The sequence below is a fragment of the Astyanax mexicanus genome, chromosome 21 (genome assembly GCF_023375975.1).
Source record: "Astyanax mexicanus isolate ESR-SI-001 chromosome 21, AstMex3_surface, whole genome shotgun sequence".
NCBI lineage: Eukaryota > Metazoa > Chordata > Actinopteri > Characiformes > Acestrorhamphidae > Astyanax > Astyanax mexicanus.
In genome coordinates this window covers 404,517-425,382 of record NC_064428.1, presented here as the reverse complement: position 1 = coordinate 425,382, position 20,866 = coordinate 404,517, and the positions used below count along the sequence as shown (strand labels likewise).

General features: G+C 40.0%; 1 long non-coding RNA gene across 1 annotated transcript; it reads right to left on the bottom strand.

Annotated features, from left to right (window-relative positions):
• Positions 1–1,012: 1,012 nt before the first annotated feature.
• Positions 1,013–8,480, bottom strand: LOC125785643 (uncharacterized). The gene is made up of 3 exons (XR_007427958.1): positions 8,418–8,480; positions 1,349–1,462; positions 1,013–1,042 (listed from the first exon to the last, which is right to left on the bottom strand). It is a non-coding gene; the product is annotated as an uncharacterized LOC125785643 (long non-coding RNA).
• Positions 8,481–20,866: the final 12,386 nt, after the last annotated feature.

Genomic DNA, 20,866 nt, shown 5'->3' with positions numbered 1-20,866 from the left:
TAAGGGAACCTCCTGTATTAAAAGTGTTTGCCCTCCAGTTAAAACATAACTGTGGTTTAATGTAGTTCAATTTCTCAAGCCACACCCAGGCCTGATTACTGCCACACCTGCTCTCAATCAAGAAATCACTTAAAGGGTGATTCTCATGAAGCTGCAGGGAACATGTCCAGGAATTTTTTTTTAAATCAATACTTAAATCATAAAAACTCTGATATTGTGTGTAAAGCGAATAGGGAGTACTGTATGGATCAATTGTTTTCATCATCATATAAAATGATTTTTATATAAATTAAATAAAAAGTATATGTAAATTCTCATTACCGTTATGTGTCCGTATCCCTTCTTTCTAATTTTAAGTTTAACCCTATAAAAATTACTAAGCATATAAAATAAATAAAATAGGGTAAAGTCATTTAAAATATCTATATTTACACATTATATAAATATTTTTTGTGTTGAACAAAAAAATTTACTTGATCTTAAACAAAATAACTGTGTCCGAACTAATTTTTTCTCATTACCGTTTCATGATTTCACCCCCCTATAAAATTACACTGTGCCTTTAAATTGATCAGCTATCCCATGATGCATCACTTCAGAGACAAGCTTCAAAATGTAGATAAGGTCAGTTGGTCACTCTTCTCTCCCTTTGAGAAATCTGTGTTAATATTGATAAAACTGTCCTCAGTTACACTGTCTATTATCATTACCGTTATGGTTTAATACTCATTACTTAAAAAAATATAAAAATAAATTATTTCATGAATATCACAATATACGGCTTTGACATCTGGCAAAGTTATAGGTTGTTAGCATATTAGCATTTTAAGTTATTTGTGAAATTAGCCAAGAGCATCTCATTACCGTTACTCAATATTCTCATTACCATGTGTAACGGATGTGTATTGGAACTGTGAGATGGTCAGAACTGTCCATTCACACTCCCGTTAACCCATGGATACTCTGCGTTGTGTTCTGTGACGCGGTGAGGCAGGACTCGGACCACGGCCACTGCTGGTTTGGATGCTTTAATTTTGCTGGTCTGTATAAACAGATAAATAAGCTCATAAAGCTCTGGAGTGAACATACACGCTGCTCTCTCTCTAATATACATGCAGGTTATCAGCCTCCTTCTCTCTTCTCTCTGTTAGTTATACACAGACTGAGATACTCTGAATATATAGGCAACCTTACATATGAGTTAGCAATATATGAAAATAAAATAAAAATAATAAAATTAGCTAAAACCAGCTCTGCATTTAAATAAAATTAGCAAAAACACAACGAATTAACAGATATATGCTTAAACAGTAAATGAAAGTGACTGGGGGGGGGGGGGGAAACATACCTGTATAAACAGATAAATAAGCTCATAAAGCTCTGGATTGAACATACAGCTCTGCAGTGAACATACACGCTGCTCTCTCTCTCATATACATGCAGGTTATCAGCCTCCTTCTCTCTGTTAGCAGAAATGCACACGGGGGGGCGGCGTGAAGCCACAGAGCACGTGTGTCAGTAAAACTCGACATAAAAGACATTTTATAAAGTTCACCTTAAAGCTACTGCATATTTACACGTTCACAATCCCGTTTCTAGCTTTTAACACTACTTACTGCCCATATTATGCTGTTTTAACAGAAAAATATGTGTTTTAAGCACAGACATCAGAACTACGTACCTTCTCTCTGTTAGTTATACACAGACTGAGATCAGTACGCCGATGGCGCCAAATAGAGCTGAGTCTCTTAAAGGGACAGTACACAGTAAACCAACACTCTAAAATAAAAGATCCCCCAGTACAAATATGAAATAAATGGAACATAAAAACAGATATTTACACAAAAATCTGGATTTTGGTGGAATTTTAACAGAAAAACAAATAAGTATTTTTAAACTTGTTACATTCACTCCTCCTAAAATTCGCCAACATCCTGATTGGATGCGAAAAGGAGTCAAAAGTGCCCTATGCTGATACAATCTGGAACAAGTAAACAGTAGTACCTAGTCTACATTCAACTCAAAAGTTACCTCAAGTGCAAGGTTCAGGAAAGACAGAGGTTGATCAGGTCTCCAAAATTCCCTAGAGTAATGTGATGCCTTATACACCACACAATACTTGTTCACCATAAACTCATAACATAAGCACTGACAAAATGTAAACAAATTAAGGCTCTATATGAGTTTAAGCTTTAAAACAAAAAATGTTTAGGAACTGTTCCCAATAGAAACACGTGGACCTTTTAGGAATGGTCTCTGAACCATTGACTCTATCAGCCTATTCACTGATTTTACTAATCTTCCTGCACATGTTCTAACGTGACTGTCTACCTCGGAAGTATGTGGTATGTGTGAATCAGCAAGTGATAAAGTATCTACATTAGATGTGTGTGCTGCTTCTGTTTGTGTTAAAACTGTGCTGGGTTCAGAGCTTTCAGTGCAGGGTGCAGGGTCAGCTAGGGGAATTTCATCCGAAATGGTCAAGTCAGACTCAATGGATTTGTCAGAAAGCTGTGACTCATCATCATCATCACTGGACTTTGACAAACTCTCTATATCATCCTGAGTTAGTTCATCAGACATCAAAGCTGTTTGTCTTTCATCATCATGATCCTCTGGATCAGACTCTTCAGAAAATGACTGGTCAGTTCTATTGGTATCTTTGCTTTGAAACAGCCCAGGAACTGGTAAGAAGTTGACCGCCATCAGTAGGTTCCGATGAATGACTCTTGTACGTCCAGCTGCATCCTTTATTTTGTAGACATGAATGTTAGGGTCCACACTGATGACAGTGTACAGCTTGTCTTCCCACTTGTCTGCTAACTTTCTCTTGCCTCGTTCTCCCTTGTTTGCTACCACCACACGATCACCTACAGACAGATTCCCGCCCTTGATGCGCTTGTTGTATTGTTGGACCTGACGTTGCTGTTCAGCTGTTGAGTGTTTCTGAGCGATCTCCATAGCGCTTTTGAGATTGGAAAGCAGGGACTTTGCATACACGTTGTAATCAACCACTTCTGGACTAGTCAAGACAGTTTCGAACATGATATCCACTGGAAGCCTAGGCACCCGCCCAAACATTAAAAAAAAATGGAGCGTATCCTGTGGTCTCATGAACTGTCGCGTTATAGGCAAAGGTGAGGGTCTGGATCTGCTCTGGCCATTTGTGCTTTGCTTTGAGGGGAAGAGTACGGAGCATGTTACCCAATGTGCGATTAAATCGCTCGGTGCAGCCATTGCCCATCGGGTGGTAAGGGGTGGTATGGGATTTCTTAACACCAGCTAGATTGAGAAGCTCTGCTATTAATCGACTCTCAAAATTTGTGCCCTGGTCGGAGTGTATCCTCTCCGGAAACCCATATATGCAGAAAATGTTATCCCAAAGTTTCTTGGCTACCTGCTTTGCTGTCTGGTTGGTACAAACGAAAGCATGAGCCAGCTTTGTGAAGTGGTCAGTGACTACAAGGACATCTACTGATCGCTGTTTGCTGTCCTCTGCTGTCCAAAAGTCTATGCACAATAACTCCATTGGTACTGAACTTCTGATGCTTTCCAAAGGTGCACGTGCAGCTGGTTCTGGTGACTTTCCCAACACACACCTTTGACAACACTTGACATACTCTCTGATATCTTTCTCCATATCAGGCCAGTAGAAACGCTGTCTAGCAAGTGATAGAGTACGGTCTTGACCTTGATGGCCAGCGAGGTCATGGATTCCTGACAGTGCCTTGTCTCTAAGACTACCAGGTAGGACAAACTGAAACATTCTCTGCTTGGATTGAGGGTCTTTAGTCACTCTGTACAGAACACCATCTCGAACACGTAGCTTACCCCACTGCTTGAACAATCTGAGGACTTTAGAATCAGCACCCTGCCTATCCCGTCTGGATGGTTTTCTGTTGGCTGTGACAAAGGGTAACACCTTAGAGATGACTGAGTCTCCTGTCTGACTCAACTTAAGCTCCTCCATGGAGAACATGGGTGATGTTTCTTGGCTGCTTGAAAGTTGTTGGACATGCTGGGCTAAATGAACTGCTCTGACCTCTGCTGCATCAGTCCAATCACAATGAGACTGACAAAGAGCTCTGATCTCAGCTGCATTGTATGTAGTTCTGAATGGCGTATGATTTTCTGTCCTGCATATCTGGACTTGGCAAGTGGCTCTAAAAACATCCTGTACAGAATCCTCCTCAACCCCGTTTGACTGCTGAATGAGGTTAGGGTATGGCTCCTCTAGTAGTCTCTGCCCAATGGATTAGGCAAAAGGGTCCCGACTAAGAGCATCAGCTACCACATTCACTTTTCCAGGTAGGTGTTTAAGGTCAAAAGAATAAGAAGCAAGCTTTGAAACCCACCGTAACTCACATGCATCCAGCTTCGGCTTTGTCATGAGGTAAGTGAGCGGATTATTGTCAGTCCAGACTGTGAATGTAGTTCCTTTTAGCCAATGGCTGAACTTCTCACACACACTCCACTTTAAAGCCAGAAATTCAAGTCTGTGAGCTGGGTATTTTCGTTGTGATGTACTGAGTGTCTTGCTTGCAAAAGCCACAGGTCTTGCTTTGGATTCTCCCTTGGCCACTTGAGAGAGCACAGCACCTAGTCCATCCAATGATGCATCAACTGACAAGATAAAGGGCGAGTCAAAATCAGGATGGGCCAGCACGACACACTCTAGCAGCATTGTCTTTAGTTGGACAAAAGCGCTCTCACACTCAGCTGTCCAATCTGCAGGTGTAAGTTTTCTGTACACACCTTGGGACTTTTTATTTTTTGCCAATTTGCCTCGTCTCTTTTGCCCAGCAGTAAGTGCGAACAGAGGTTTTGCAATGGAGGAACAGTTGGGTATGAAGTGCTGGTAATAAAATACCATGCCAAGAAAAGATTTGAGCCTTTTAACAGAAGGTGTTGCTCCATCATCCTCCATTAAGTCCTGCACCCTCATTGCTGCAATAATCTCCACCTTGGCAGGGTCAACGGACACACCGCCACCGTCAATGACATGGCCAAGAAACCTGACTTGCCTTTAGCAGATGGCATTTTTTTGGAGCCAGCTTTAGATTGTTCTCACGCAACCTCTGGAACACTTCCCGCAGCCTGGACAGAGCCTCACTTTCTGAAGATGCAAAGATAAGAAGATCATCAAGATAGCAGAGAAGTTTTGTAAAGTTCATGTCACCAAATATCCCGAGCATCATCCTCATGAAGGACGCTGTACTATTACAGAGACCTTGTGCCATTTTATTGTACTCATATAGTCCATGTGGAGTTGTAAAAGCGGTGTATTTTTTGTCATCTTCATGCATCGAGATGTTATAAAATCCAGATGTGAGATCCACTGTACTAAAGAGCAAGCTACCACCCAAGGCGGCCAGGCAGTCAGATTGATGTGGCAGAGGATGTGCGTCTTTTAGTGTTCTGGCATTCAACCATCTGAAGTCTGTACAGATTCTTAGTCCCCCATCCTTCTTCCACACCATCACTAAGGGGGATGCATACTCGCTCAAGGACTTCCTTATGATTCCTCTTTCTTCCATTTCTGTTAGAACTTGCCTTAGTTTTTGATAATGAGCAGGAGGCACTCTCCTGTATGGTAAACGAAAGGGTCGGTCATCAGTGAGACGGATGCGGTGTGTGTATCCCTTGGCCTCACCACAGTCTAATGGTTGCTTGGAGAAAACATCCTGAAATTCAGTTAACAGCTGGATGAGCTCAGACATACAGCCACTGCTTACTTGACATGAACTAATATCAATATCTCCAAGTCCAATGTCAGATAGGCTTTTGGCTTGGGCAGTAGAGAAATCACCAGAGGAGGTGTCAGGGTGTTGTTGGGTCTCTGAGCTGATGTGCAAACCTTGAAAAACATCCTCAGCTGCCAAACAGGGCGAAACATCTGCTAACTTGCTGTTTCTTTTTAAAGTGACAGCTTTGTCAGATGGGTTTACGACAGTCATGGGTACCCACCTATCTCCCCACAAAGGTGTGACAAGGCGACCAATGAGAATGCCTCGTGGTCTGGCTTTAGAGTTTGTTGGCTCAACAATAATGGTGCTACCAGGTGACAAGGGCACATTGGCGGGTAATCTGCCCCAAACCAAGTGTTCATGTTTGGGGAGGAGCGTGACGGCTTGAGTGAGCTTGACGGTGCCCACCTTATCAGGAATACTGCTCCCTCTCCAGCGCTCAACACCTGTAAACATCGACAGGAACTGCTCTATATCAGGACTAGATTGATTTCCATGTCTAGAAGCAATATTCCAGTATTCACCATCATTCTTCAGGTCATGAATCAGATGTTTAATGACATTAGAACCCAGGATTATGTCGTCACGTTGACCAGGAACAACTAAAGATGGAACAACACAATTTGTGTTGTAGAACTGAATCTCTAGGTCATAAAAGCCATCGGGTTGTGTTTGCAGACCACCACAACCAACCAAGATAATTGTTTCCTTTGAGTATTGCTTCTCAGGTAGGACACCTGCAGCACGGAGTTTCTCTTCAGCCTGGCCACTGATAGTACATGCCATAGAACCCGAGTCTAACATTCCTTTAAGCTGCACATGATGATTGACAAGAACTGGAGTGTAGAACAGTTCGCTAAAAGCTTGCACCTTCTGGGTTGCCTGGACGATTACTGTCGACCCCTTAGGAGCACTGGCACGAGTGTCTTCATATAAATGAGCCAAATCATCATCTTTACAGAGGGATTCATTCATAGCACTCACACCGCCCCTCTCCAGATGCGAGTGATCTAGTTTAAATGTTGATTCTGACGGGATTCACTGTAGTGAGGCTGAGAACAGTGACGCTCAGTCTGCTTTGGACAATCTTTTTTCCAATGTCCAGGAGAAAAGCATTTCAAACATCTGTTCTCCCTTCTACAATGAGACAATGTAGAATGTTCACAAGCACCACAAATTTTACACACTCTTCGGAAAGACTGAGGCACTGCACCTCTACTCTGTGGTTCCACCACTCCTTGTGTCTGCTGTGTGACTAGTCTGTCCAACAAAGAGACCAAGCTCCTCATGCAGTCACCGTCTGTACTGGCACGAGCTGGAGTCAAAAGAGGTGGTGCAGCTGTGCTTGAAACATCTCTCTCATTTACAGAGCACTGAGTATGGACTTTACGTTCGACCATACTTGGTCTTGGAGGTCTCAGAGCTGATCGAGGTTTTTTCTCTTGCATATGGTCATCAAGGCGCTCTTGAATTTCGCAGGCTGACCATTTTTCTGCATACTTGAACTTGAAAACACCTGCAAGTGACTCGTCTGGACAGTGTTTGATGAACATCATACTGACCTCGTGGCTTGGGTCCCCCACACAGCGACCTTGTCTTTTCAGGCATTCACTTGCAACATCCATAGTTTTGTTGAGTCTTATCCAATACTCCATGGCATCCTCGCCTGGCATGGGCAACGTATTGTAGAAATCGGCTAAGGGCATGCTTGAGTATGTCACTTCACTAAAGTGTTGTTTCAGAATGTCGAAGATGACGTTTGGATTCGTAGTGTGGTCAACTGATGTGTTGTTACGCAGCTTTATCTTCACTACGTCACCAGCTTTGCCCATAAGCCTATCCAGGATCTCTTGTGAGTGTTCATGAACTGGGATGGACCTTTTCCTCAAGTATAAAGTCATCAGGTTTTCCCATTCTTGCACTGTAAACTTATCTGAGCTATCTCCCCTAAAGATTGGAGGTTCTTTTGCATCATGCTGCATGATGAGCTTGACATTAGACAATGTCATCTCTGAGGACTGATCAGACTGTCTAACACAGTGTGTGCCCTTTTCAGACTGTAGCTGAGCTGTAATGGACTTGCCTAGCTTTTCAGCTATCTGTGTGATGAGTGTATCTATGTCTGGATTCTGTTCAGTTAGACCTGACATAACTTGGTCTACATAAGGAGTGGAAGTGATTATTGGAGTTTCTAATGGCATAATTCTAGGTCCTGGTGTACTGGTTACTGTGGGATGAATAAAGCCCCTCCCTACACCAAACTGGTGTCTCACAAAGCTCTCATCACCACCCTGACCCCCACCAGAATAAGTCTGACCATCTGCCATATTTTAGTTTTTCACCAAAAAAGAAGAAAAAAAAAAAAATGCAAATCAGAGCAATCAGCAGTTTAACAATCACAGACAAATCATACTCTCAACACTCTCTGTAGTTCAGTACTTTTTTCCACATTTAGCTTTTTTTCTCAACAATGTCCAACATTACGTTCTTTTTTTTTATATAGACACCGTCCAATGTTCAGTCCTTTTTAAAGCTTAAAAAAAAATCCAGTGTCCCTGATTCAGTTTTCAGTACTTTTTTTCTTAGCGTTTTAGCTTATATAGAACTTGTCAGTAATTACCAAAATTTGTTCCGTCCAATTAATTACCTAAGCACAGTCTATGTGAATACCTTGACCAGAAACACATGCAACTGCAGCTTCCCACGGCGAACGAGCTGACGTCGATCTTCTCCCCCCAAAGGCGTCACGGCACCATTGTAACGGATGTGTATTGGAACTGTGAGATGGTCAGAACTGTCCATTCACACTCCCGTTAACCCATGGATACTCTGCGTTGTGTTCTGTGACGCGGTGAGGCAGGACTCGGACCACGGCCACTGCTGGTTTGGATGCTTTAATTTTGCTGGTCTGTATAAACAGATAAATAAGCTCATAAAGCTCTGGAGTGAACATACACGCTGCTCTCTCTCTAATATACATGCAGGTTATCAGCCTCCTTCTCTCTTCTCTCTGTTAGTTATACACAGACTGAGATACTCTGAATATATAGGCAACCTTACATATGAGTTAGCAATATATGAAAATAAAATAAAAATAATAAAATTAGCTAAAACCAGCTCTGCATTTAAATAAAATTAGCAAAAACACAACGAATTAACAGATATATGCTTAAACAGTAAATGAAAGTGACTGGGGGGGGAAACATACCTGTATAAACAGATAAATAAGCTCATAAAGCTCTGGATTGAACATACAGCTCTGCAGTGAACATACACGCTGCTCTCTCTCTCATATACATGCAGGTTATCAGCCTCCTTCTCTCTGTTAGCAGAAATGCACACGGGGGGGCGGCGTGAAGCCACAGAGCACGTGTGTCAGTAAAACTCGACATAAAAGACATTTTATAAAGTTCACCTTAAAGCTACTGCATATTTACACGTTCACAATCCTGTTTCTAGCTTTTAACACTACTTACTGCCCATATTATGCTGTTTTAACAGAAAAATATGTGTTTTAAGCACAGACATCAGAACTACGTACCTTCTCTCTGTTAGTTATACACAGACTGAGATCAGTACGCCGATGGCGCCAAATAGAGCTGAGTCTCTTAAAGGGACAGTACACAGTAAACCAACACTCTAAAATAAAAGATCCCCCAGTACAAATATGAAATAAATGGAACATAAAAACAGATATTTACACAAAAATCTGGATTTTGGTGGAATTTTAACAGAAAAACAAATAAGTATTTTTAAACTTGTTACACATGCATTGTGAGAGCCATAACGGTAATGAGAACCATTGAGCTGGTAATGAGATTCTTATGTAAGACTGCTAAGAGTCATTTAACAGAGTTTATTTGATTATTTATGGTAATTCATTATATATACATAAAATAAATTACCATATATTATATATATATATATATATATATATATATATATATATATATATATATTAGGGGTGGGAATCTTTTACTATCTCACGATTCGATTCGATTCCGATTTTGGGGGCCACGATTCGATTCAAAATCGATTTTTGATTCAAAACGATTTGATTTATAAAAATTTCTGCTTCTGGCTTATGAATCTTATTGAAAAAAGCCTCCATAATATACACTGGTCCTGGAGCAGGTAATGTGTTACAAAAACAATAAAATGTGCAGGAATGTGGGTCCTCAGTGACAGAGGAATCACTGGGATATCACAATGACGTTAATGAACAATAAATAAATAATAAATAACACTGCTTTATTATAAGGCTACTAGCGGTGGTGTGTAGGTGACGCTGCTGGGCTGATGTGATGATAGCAGTGGAGCGCTAAAGTTCAGGAGCAGCTGCTGATTAACTAGTTAATTTAAGGTCGTTGTATTTCTTCAGAAAGGGGGCAGGAGGTGGAGAAATTAATTCATATTGTCCATTCCTTAATTCCTCTGTGATGAGGAGCTGAAATTAGCTCTGATTAGCTTATTGTATTTTTCCGTTCCGCCTTAAATGCTGCAGCCCGCTGCCACCTGTTGCATTATTTAAGGTGGAACTGGAAAGTTAGCTAGTTAGCTAGCTAACAGAAACGGAAACTAACTACTAGCGATCTTTTTTATGCTTGTTATGAAGCATTCTGCCATAAAACATTAAAACTACACGTTAATCTAAGGTAATATAGTGCTTGTTCTGCCATCTTACCGGTGATTCTCAAACACCTACGCTCTGTGTGGGTCTGACGGTAAGTTCAAACTGCAGCGGCCACGGTCGCTTTGGGCAGTGGGAGGCGGAGCGAAAAACGCTTCGTGCCGCTGCAGTGTGAACTTACAGTGAGGGGTAGGGCCAAGGGAAGAAATGGGATTGGACCTTAGAATCGATTTTGGGACATTTTAAATCGATTCTGAATCGTAGTAAATGAGAATCAAGATTCTTATGTGAATCGATTTTTTGGCACACCTCTAATATATATATATAATAAATTACCATAAATGATAAAAAAATAAAATAAATATATATATACACACAAATTACCATAAATGATAAAATATACATATATATATATATGTATGTATATATATATATATTTATAACAATGTCATTGATGTTTTTACTCTTTTGATTAGTCTAATGGTTATATTCATTTTTTGAAGACTGACAGAGATTGAACGCAAGAAGGCAGCAGCCAAGGCTACAGTTTCTTGAAATTTGCTTGTTTTTCTGGTTCCATGTTTTGTTACACAATTGCCTTAACTAAGTTTCATTACCGTTACATTTATTCTCATTACCGTTTTATTGTGTTCTCATTACCGTTATGGATCTAAAATGTTAAATTTTCTAAAATGTTTCACATCTTATCATAACTTTTCTTCATTTTATTATAGTATATCCCTCACCTGTTATCCACATGAGTTTTTGATCAAACATATTCTAAAATCATTTCCATTAATTAAAAATTGTAAATATATTTTACAAATGTTGTATCGGTAATGAGAGTTGCTTAACTATAAATAAATAAATAAAAAAGATCAAAGTAATTGTCAAGGACTGTGCTGTTAAGTTGATGGAATATGTTGTGGAAATATGAAATTAATCATCAAAAAATGTTTTGAACCGTTGATCTAGCTTCGTCATTTACTGTAACGGTAATGAGAATTATTCTGGATCATATAAGATTCAAATGATAAAATTCTATTTTAAAAAAATATATGAAAAAATAATCAATATAGTAAAATACACATTCTATTTTAGCTTCTCAACTTGAAAAAATGCTGCAATGAGGTGAAAAACTTTATGTTAATGTGAAGGTCTTCATGAGAATCACCCTAAATAGGACTTGCCTGACAAAGTGAAGTCCACCAAAGATACTTAAAAGCTAGACATTATGCCGATACTCAAAGAAATTCAGGAACAAACGAAAAATAAAGTATTTGAGATCTATTAGTCTGGAAAAGGTTATAAAGATAAAGTTTTGGGACTCCAGTGAACCACATGATCCACAAATAGCAAAAATATGGAACATTGGTGAACGTCTCCAGGAGTGGCCGGCCAACCAAAATCACCCCAGGAGCCATACATACATACATAGCAACGAGTGCTAAGTACAGTTTATAGTGTACACAGCTGAACTTTCTGGACTAGTGTTATTTTACTACGTTTACATGCCAACTAATGGAAGTGTCTTTCTCCCTTCAGGATATCGCCTTTGTTCTGGCATGGATGCAGGTGTTCGTCAATCTGTTTGAGTCTGGAGTGGAGGTTGCCAGGTCAGTCAATAAAACTTAATTTGTTAATTTATATACACATATTATATTGTGTATGGATGTCCAGTGATTAATACAAACGTAAATAATTATACAATTTGCTGGAAGAAGTTTACAATATGAGCTCTGGACCAAACATGAAAAAGACCATCCAGATTGTGATCAGTGATCAGTTTAAAGCCAAGGTCTGTCACGGTATGGCGATGTCAGTACATTTCTGTGATACAGCATTCATGCAGAAAAGTACATTTATGCACTCTTGTGGCAAGACCAAGTGTCTAATCTCACCACACCTGTAATCATTTACATACAGTGGCCTGCAAAATTTTTCATACCCCTCATACCCATTTTGCCATTTTACAACCATAAATTAAATGTATTTTACTGAGACTTTGAGATATTAACCTACACAAAGTAGCACATACTTGTGAAATGAAATGAAAATCATACATGGTTTTCCAAACTGTAATCAAATAAAATCTGAAAAGTGTGATTTGCAGAAGTATTCATCCCCCTTTGCTCTGAAAGTCCAGCTGTGTGTAGTTTAATCTCAGTATAAATACACCTGTTCTGTGAAAACCTCAGTGGTTTGTTAGAGAACACTAGTAAACAAACAGCATCAGACAGGTCAGAGATAAAGTTGTGGAGAAGTTTAAAGCAGGGTTAGGTTAATAAAAAATTGCTTTGATCATCCCAAGGACCACTGTTCAATCTATCATCCAAAAATAGAAAAAAATATTTTACAACTGCAAACCTACCTAAGACTTGGCCGTCCACCCAAACTGACAGATCGAGCAAGGAGAACACTGGTCAGTTTTTTTGAGCTTCCTGAGATCTTTGGTTAGGCAGTTAGGAAATTTATTTACTAAAGTGTCTCTGTTTACCAAGGTGTATTTTTATTGTTCCTAACTGTACATCCTTTACACCCTAATAAAGTGCATTACCTTTACTCTCCAGTTCTTCTCATTAACCTAATACCTATTAGAATATAATTAAACTTATTTTAAAATGTTGTTAATATGTTATTAATGTATTACACTACAAGAAAAAGAGACATTTCTTAAACATAACATATTTATTTGTGTAACGTGCACACACACACACACACACACACACACACTCTTTCTCTCTCTCACACACACACAGCAAACTTTTAAACTTAATATTTACAAAAATTAACTATTTACAACTGTTAACTATTTACAAGTAAGAAAAAAAAAAAACTTAGAATGTTTCGTTTATTAAGATTTATTTTTTTCCAAAAAAGTTTCCAGTTCGGAAGAACCAGTTGAAGAGAGGGAAATTTCCTGGTCTTCTTCAGCTTCACAATCAAATAATGTTTGTAAATTTTTCCTGGCCCTTATTGCTTGTTTGCCCCTTAGACGCCCGTCGTCGTCCTTGTCGTCGTCGCCGTCGTCCTCCTCGTCCTCCTCGTCGTCCTCGTCCTCCGGAGAGAACTGGAGTTCTTCCTCCGAGTCGGAAGTTTCTTGATCAATTTTTGCCTTCTTTGGAGAAGGTCCGGCTTCCTCCTCTGCCTCTGAAGTTCGCTTATTTTCGTGGGCTTTCTTCGGGGATGGTCCCGGTTCATCACTTTCCCCCTCTTGCAGTCCCCTGACCACCGCCGCCTCCTGTGCTGTGTTCAATGGTATGTAAAATTTAGAAGCGACAGCCTCCGAATGGCACATGGACCGGTGGACCGGTGCTCTTTTTCTGGGTGTGAGGTCTTTTGTCTGAAAAATGAGAAAACAAAACAAGAGCAACCCATTAAAAGTTGATTTCAGTGAAGTTTAATTTTAGTCGTCAGGAAAAGTACTTACGTAGTGGACCATCGATGTTCTCAAGTTTCGGAATGTATACTTGCCCTCAAAACCAAGTTCGACCCACTGGTCTTGAAAATAATCTAAAATGTTTTTGCAGCGGCCACCGGTCTTTGAAAGAAATAAGTATGGGCTGTCGCTTCCCTCAAACTTGTCTCGGAGGTCCAGGAGCGTCATGAACCAGCCATATTCGAATTCATTTAGGGACAGCTGTGCGTGCCCATAAGTCCCCGCAGACTTGTGAGACTCGACCTATGAAATGATAAAACAAGAAACACACACACACACACACACACACACAAAAACAAGATGTAATGATATGTTATGAGACATTTGGTTAGGGAGTTAGGGAATTTGTTTACTAAAGTGTATATGTTTACAAATGTGTATTTAAAAAAAAAAAACATGTATTCTTAGTGTGAGCCCTTAAATGTTGAACCAATAAGAAAATGTTCACTCACTTCAATGATGCTGTTGTCCCCTTCAAGTTGTGCTTCCTGGACCTCCGAGACCAACATATTGGCCAAGACGCCTGTCCTGTGGCCAGATAACCCGATAAAGTATCCAGCCAGAAGGCCGAATACCCCACACAGGCGGACCCGTGTTGGGTCCTTCTGCAACAAGTCTATTAAAGGCACAGAACAATTAATATGCTTCTATTAAAATAACAATTGTTAAACCTCTCAATAGGAATAATACTTACTAAGTTCTTGAGGCAGGATTTCTCGTACTTTTTTTCTGAACGCACGATTAATGTGTTTCGGCACAATTTTTTCTGAAAAAGAAAGTGCGCACGCACACACACACGGGAAAAAAATATCATAAGTAATTGTTTATATATGGAATGAAAGTTAAACACAATGTAAATCAGTATATACTCACTTCTTGCCTCCCTCTTCAATTTCTGTCTGTGTACAGTCACTTCCTTCTGGAGATCTTTCATTCGTGCTTTAAGCTGTGAGAGTGCCATCTGGATTTCCCTCTTCTTAAGCTTAGTGAGCGTCTGGGGGAGGTCACTCAGGAACAATATGAATTTTTTGAGGTTGATCAAGTTCACCCTAATTGTCATTGGCTTCATTTTGTCCTTTTTGAGGACCTCCACCCATCTGTGAATAATAGAACATAGAAGAAGATACATACATTTAAAGATAAGTATATAACAATTTTAGTAAAGTGTACATGTTTACAAATTTGTATTTTTTTTGTTTATTTTGGCGTCTAGACGGACAGATTGACACATTTTGAGCTTCCCGAGACCTTTGGTTAGGGAGTTAGGGGATGTGTTTACTAAAGTGTCTTAGTTTACAAAGGTGTATTTTTGAAGTTTTTTAATAATGTTAACCTATATGTAATTTTCGGTAATAATGTGTAACGATATGTTATAAGACCTTTAGTTAGGGAGTAATTTTTAACACCTACTCAGCAATTTTATTAGTGTCACTGAGGAAGGCGAAGTCGCCCCTCAGCAACTTTCCTTCCCCGGCGAACAAGAGAAATCTTCGGACATGGCTGCAGCACGTGTTTCCGTTATCTCTCATCTTCGATGTGGGGTTGGCGCCAACACAATAAATGAAGAAATCCTTCAGAATGTTCTCTGCAAAACACAATTAATAAAGATAGTATTAAAAAAATAATAATAATAAACAATAACAATAACAACCTTAACCTTAATAATCCTTAACTTTGGACAATAAAAATAGATCATCTTACCGTCTTGGGGATGCTGGTCGTCGTCAAAATCTTGCCGTCTGGAGAATTTCCTCCTTGTTCTCTTTTGAGTGCTGGCCATATAAAGTTTTACTAACCTGGCCAGCTCTTCATTTTTATTTTTACAGTCCTGCCAGGGACAATCTCCCTGGGACAAACCCAGATGTGCCTTCAGCTCCTCATTTTCCCTCAGGAGCCGTTGGCAGTCTGGGTTTGGGCAGGGAGAGATGACCCCTGGTGTCTCTGGCGATCTGGCGGGCGGCTGGCTGCTGCTGCTGTCGGTGATGGCTGGCGGGCGACTGGCTTCCACTGGCGGCAGCGGGTGGCGGAGTGGCGGGCGTCTGGCCGCAGCTGGCGGCGGCTTGCGGAGTGGCGGGCCGCGCACCCGTCAGTTGGCTGGTGCTGATGCTGCTGCTGCGGCTGCTGCCGGCGGCGTGCCTTGTACGTAGCCCACGTCCAGCACGCTTATCATTGCCACCGGAGGCCTGGATGCCCTCAGGTCGGCCAGTTTCATCAGTATATGTCCTGTTTTTGCCTTTTCGATGGAGTTTTTCGCCTCTTCGGGCTATAAAACATGTAAACACATAACGAAAACATACATGCATTAGCTTATTAACGTTATTATTACGTTGTTAGTTGGTTATTACATACATCTTGTACTGAAAATCGAAAAAAAAAAAAAAAAAAAAAACACTTAAACATACCGTTTTCTCCACATGGCACTCGGAGTAATGGCGATCGAGCCTCTTAACTGACTTCAGGCAAAGCGGCTCGGGGCATGTGAACACGCCTTTAACTCTATAGAAACGAAATACCTTTTAGTTTTATGCTTTTTTTTTTTTACATAGAAACAAGTACAACTAGTCTTATATTAAGTATAAAAGTATTATGATACATTTATAAGTTCGTAATTACCGTCCGCTGGAGAGACTGAGGAGAAGGGCCTTCTCCTCTGAGTTGGCCACGTTGTGGTATCCCGTAAGGTGTTTTGAAAGATTGGAATAAACATTGTGGCAGATGGGGCACTTCTGCGTCCTCATTGTGTGCCTAACTCCAACCCTCTTTAGTGCACAAATAATCCCGCCCCCCCAAAAAATAATAATTCTATTCTATATCCCCAGCTAATCTAAACCTAGCTAATCTAAACCTAATGCTAAAGCTAACCCCTAATCTAACGGTAAAAACTTTGAAATAACGGAAAAAAAAAACCTCTCAAATCGAACCCTAATCTAATACTATAACCTACTCTAAATCTATTCTGAACTTATAACTAACTAGCTATGTTTAACTAACCCTAACTTATCAATTAATTGTAAAGAAATCGCAAGCTCACTCTGCACGGTCGTTCTTCTCTCTCTCTCGTTGGACTGTCCGGGGCAGTGTCCGTCTTGTTCACACATGCGCCGTAAACTTTCTTGTACTTTTCCATGACATCACGAGTTGCGCAACTTGCACCAAAATAAATAAATAAACTGCATTTTAGCGTTGCGCGAGCGCTAGAATGCTTCAACAGCCACCAAAATCGATAGGTAACATCCCACAATTGTTCCGATATATCCATAACATTTTGGTGACCCTAGGACTTACTGTGGCCGAGATATAGACCTTTATTTGCCTCAGTGCGTCTAAGATGCAGAAATAACAGTATTAGCGGAGAAAATAACACTTTGGTGAACAAAGACATATATGTAAACTTTGGTCCTAACTCCCTAATTCAAAGGCGGTAAAAACTCCAAAATGGGTCATTTGATCCCCCTTGGCCCCCCGAACAACCTAACAGTGGTTTCGTCTACCTGAGACTCATCGGTAAACTTAAAGTGCAAAAATAGCACTTTGGTAAACAGAGACATATATGTAAACGGATCCTAACCATAAATCCTAACCTTTAGAATTAGCTTGGTAAAAGTTTTTTTTGTTTTTCTTTATAATAAGATTTATTATGGCGACTAGACGGGCAGATTTCGAGCTTCCTGAGACCTTTGGTTAGGGAGTTGGGGGATTTGTTTACTAAAGTGTCTTAGTTTACAAAGGTATATTTTTCAAGTTTTTCTAATAATGTTAGTTAATATGTAATTATCGGTAGCATTAGGTTTATTACGGCGACTAGACGGACAGATTGACACATTTCGAGCTTCCTGAGATCTTTGGTTAGGGAGTTAGGGGAAATGTTTACCAAAGTGTGGATGTTCACCAAAGTGTATAATACCGTTACTTCTGCATTTTAGACACATTGAGGCAAATAAAGCTAAATATCTCGGCCGCAGTAAGTCCTAGGGTCACCAAAATTATATGGCTATTTAGGACCAATTGTCCGATGTTAGCTAGTTAATTTGGTGGCTATCTGACCATTGTACCACCCACGCGACCCTAAAACGCTATTTTAGTTATTTTAATATGAGTAGCGCTAGCCGTGACGTCACCTAGAAATTCGGAACCTTCACTGCGCATGTGCGAACACGCTCCGTTATGTGCCCCGACATGCCTTTTTCCGCTCAGTTGGTGAGGAGGAGACGAGAGTGCAAGTAAGTAAAGCGCCGTGCGGTGCAAATTTGCCTATTTTAAGTCGATTTCAGGTTAGAAAATGTCCGATGTAAAGTAAATCTGTTTAACGGAGCACTGTTAGACACTGTAATGTTATGTTTGACGGTTAGGGTTAGGAAATTAGGAACATTGTTCCCAAAAAGGTCTATGTTTACCGAACATATATTTCTTATTCTGCTAATACCGGTAATGTAATTCGATGTAATGTAATGCAATGTGATGTGGGATTTTTTTATTTATTTTAGAAATGGAACACAGGTGTCTGAACTGCCCCTTTTGCCATGCTTCATGTGCCGATTTGTCAGACCATGTGACCATGATGCATGGCATATATTGCGAGGAGGAAAAGGGGCTTCTAGTCCATTTGGCTGCTGGATAGTGAGTATTATTGTATTACTTGTCTAATAGAGTATTAGTACTTGTGTAACAGATTAGTAATAATTGAAGTTTATTTGTTGTTACTTTTTATTTGTTTTAATTAGCTTGGAGTGCCACTTCCTCTGCCCAGAGGGTGGGTGTGGGGCCATTGTCAACAATCTTCAAAATCATTATGGCCAGCACCACCCGTATTTGAGGGTAAATATTATTATTTTTTTGTTATTTAAATGTGTTATGTACATATATTTATGTAAACAAATGGTTCTAAATTGATACTATTTTTTCTTCTTCTTCTTCTTCTTTGTAGACTAGTGATGTTGCAGTGGCCATAAAAAAGGCTGAAACTCAATGCCTTTCTCAAAGATTAGCCCAGCTCCGGAGACTTGCCGGAGATTTGGCAATGCCTCCGGGGCTGGACTTTAACAGGGTAAGGGACCAGGAGGAGGAGGAGGAGGAGCAGGGGGGCGAGTAGGAGCAGCAGCATCAGGAGAAGCAGGGTGCGCCGAAAGCAGGACAATCCATCCTCCAGTGTCAGAACGCTTGTTGCAGGCGTAAAATCCTGACACTGGAGAGGAAGATTGTCCTGCTGAAGGCCAAAATTCACCTTAAACGTAAGTCTTACCTTTAATTGTTATATACTTACCTTTAATTGTTATATACTTACCTTTAATAGTTATATACTTAATGTGTGTTTATGTTTGTTTGATATGCAGAGAAAGTTGATCCTAAGTTGCACTTTGATCAATTTAAAGTGAAGGTGAAGCAGATGATGCCCAGTAGGCTTAGTAAGTTTTTGTTTTTTTATTATTTATTTGGGGGGCGGGGGGGATTGTTAGAGCTTAAAAATCAATGAAAGTATGCTTATTGTTTTTTGTTTTGTCTGTGTGTTACAGAGGAGCTCAAACGTTTCCCCTCGAGGGAAAACCTGAGGCGTCTTTTTGGTTTACTTGGGGGCTACCTGCTCAGCGCTGCTGACTTCAGTACAAGAGTACTAACGGACATGCTCATGTCACAAGTCAGCAGCGCTGAGCTGGAGGATGACTTCAGCCTGATCGAGGTGAGTTTTAGGATTGATGGGTTTAAATTTTAGGGATCAATTATTGTTTATTGTTTTTTTTTTTTGTTTTTTTTGTGTGTGTGTGTTTTAGGTGAGTTTGACTGAGGAGGAATATGGACGGATGATGTCCCTAATAGACCTCAGGCCGCGATTTATTGGGGCAGAAAGCCCCTATTTTTTTTTTCCAAAGATGGCGGAAAGTGCCTCAAGTTGATGAGGTACTTTCAGGGGCAATGGGCTGAGCTGGGTTTTCCTGGCCAGCCCATTGCCTGCGAACTCCCTACACCCTCACCAAAAGTAAGCACATTTTTATTTTAGTTTTAGTGTTCACCTAATTGTCTATGTTTACATGAGTGTCTTAATGTTTTTTTTGTGTTTACTTTCAGAAAAGGGTGTGTAAACTAAGACACAGCAGGCTCCTTTCAAGGGCCGAGAAGGGGCACATCGAGGAGGGGCAAATTGCCAAGGACAGGAGGCACTCGGGGCCCTCTTCCTTACCACCTGGTATGGAGAGTAAAAGGAAGAGGACCCCGAGTGATTCACTGCCAGAAGAATCAGAAGACGAGAGACCAAAATGTGCCAGAGCGCTCATGGCAAAATCATCCACAAGTGATTCTAACAAGGAACTTGCGAGAGAGCTGCCAATGTAGCTGTGTGTGTTTGTGTGTGTGTGTGGTTTAAAAGTTATGTATATAGTTTGAGTTTGTTCAATAAAAAATGTAATGTTTAAGAAATGTCTTTTTTTTCTTGTAGTGTAATACATTAACAACATTTTAAAATAAGTTTAATTATATTCTAATAGGTATAAGGTTAATGAGAAGAACTGGTAAGTCAAGGTAATGCACTTTATTAGGGTGTAAAAGGTTTTTTGAGCTTCCTGAGACCTTTGGTTAGGGAGTTAGGAAATTTATTTACTAAAGTGTCTTTGTTTACCAAGGTGTATTTTTCAAGTTTTTCTAATAATGTTAATTAATATGTAATTATCGGTAATAAAAGGTTTATTACGGCGTCTAGACGGACAGATTGACACATTTTGAGCTTCCCAAAACCTTTGGTTAGGGAGTTAGGGGATGTGTTTACTAAAGTGTCTTAGTTTACAAAGGTGTATTTTTCAAGTTTTTAAATAATGTCGACTAATATGTAATTTTCGGTAGCATTAGGTTTATTAGGGCGACTAGACGGACAGATTGACACATTTTGAGCTTTCTTAGATCGTTGGTTAGGGAGTTAGGGGATAAGTTTACCTAAGTGTATATGTTTACCAAGGTGTTATTTTATTATTATTTTATTAGTTAACCTAAGGCTAACTAATATGTATTCGTCGGTAGCATTAGGTTTATTTGGGTGACTAGACGGACAGATTGACACGTTTTTGA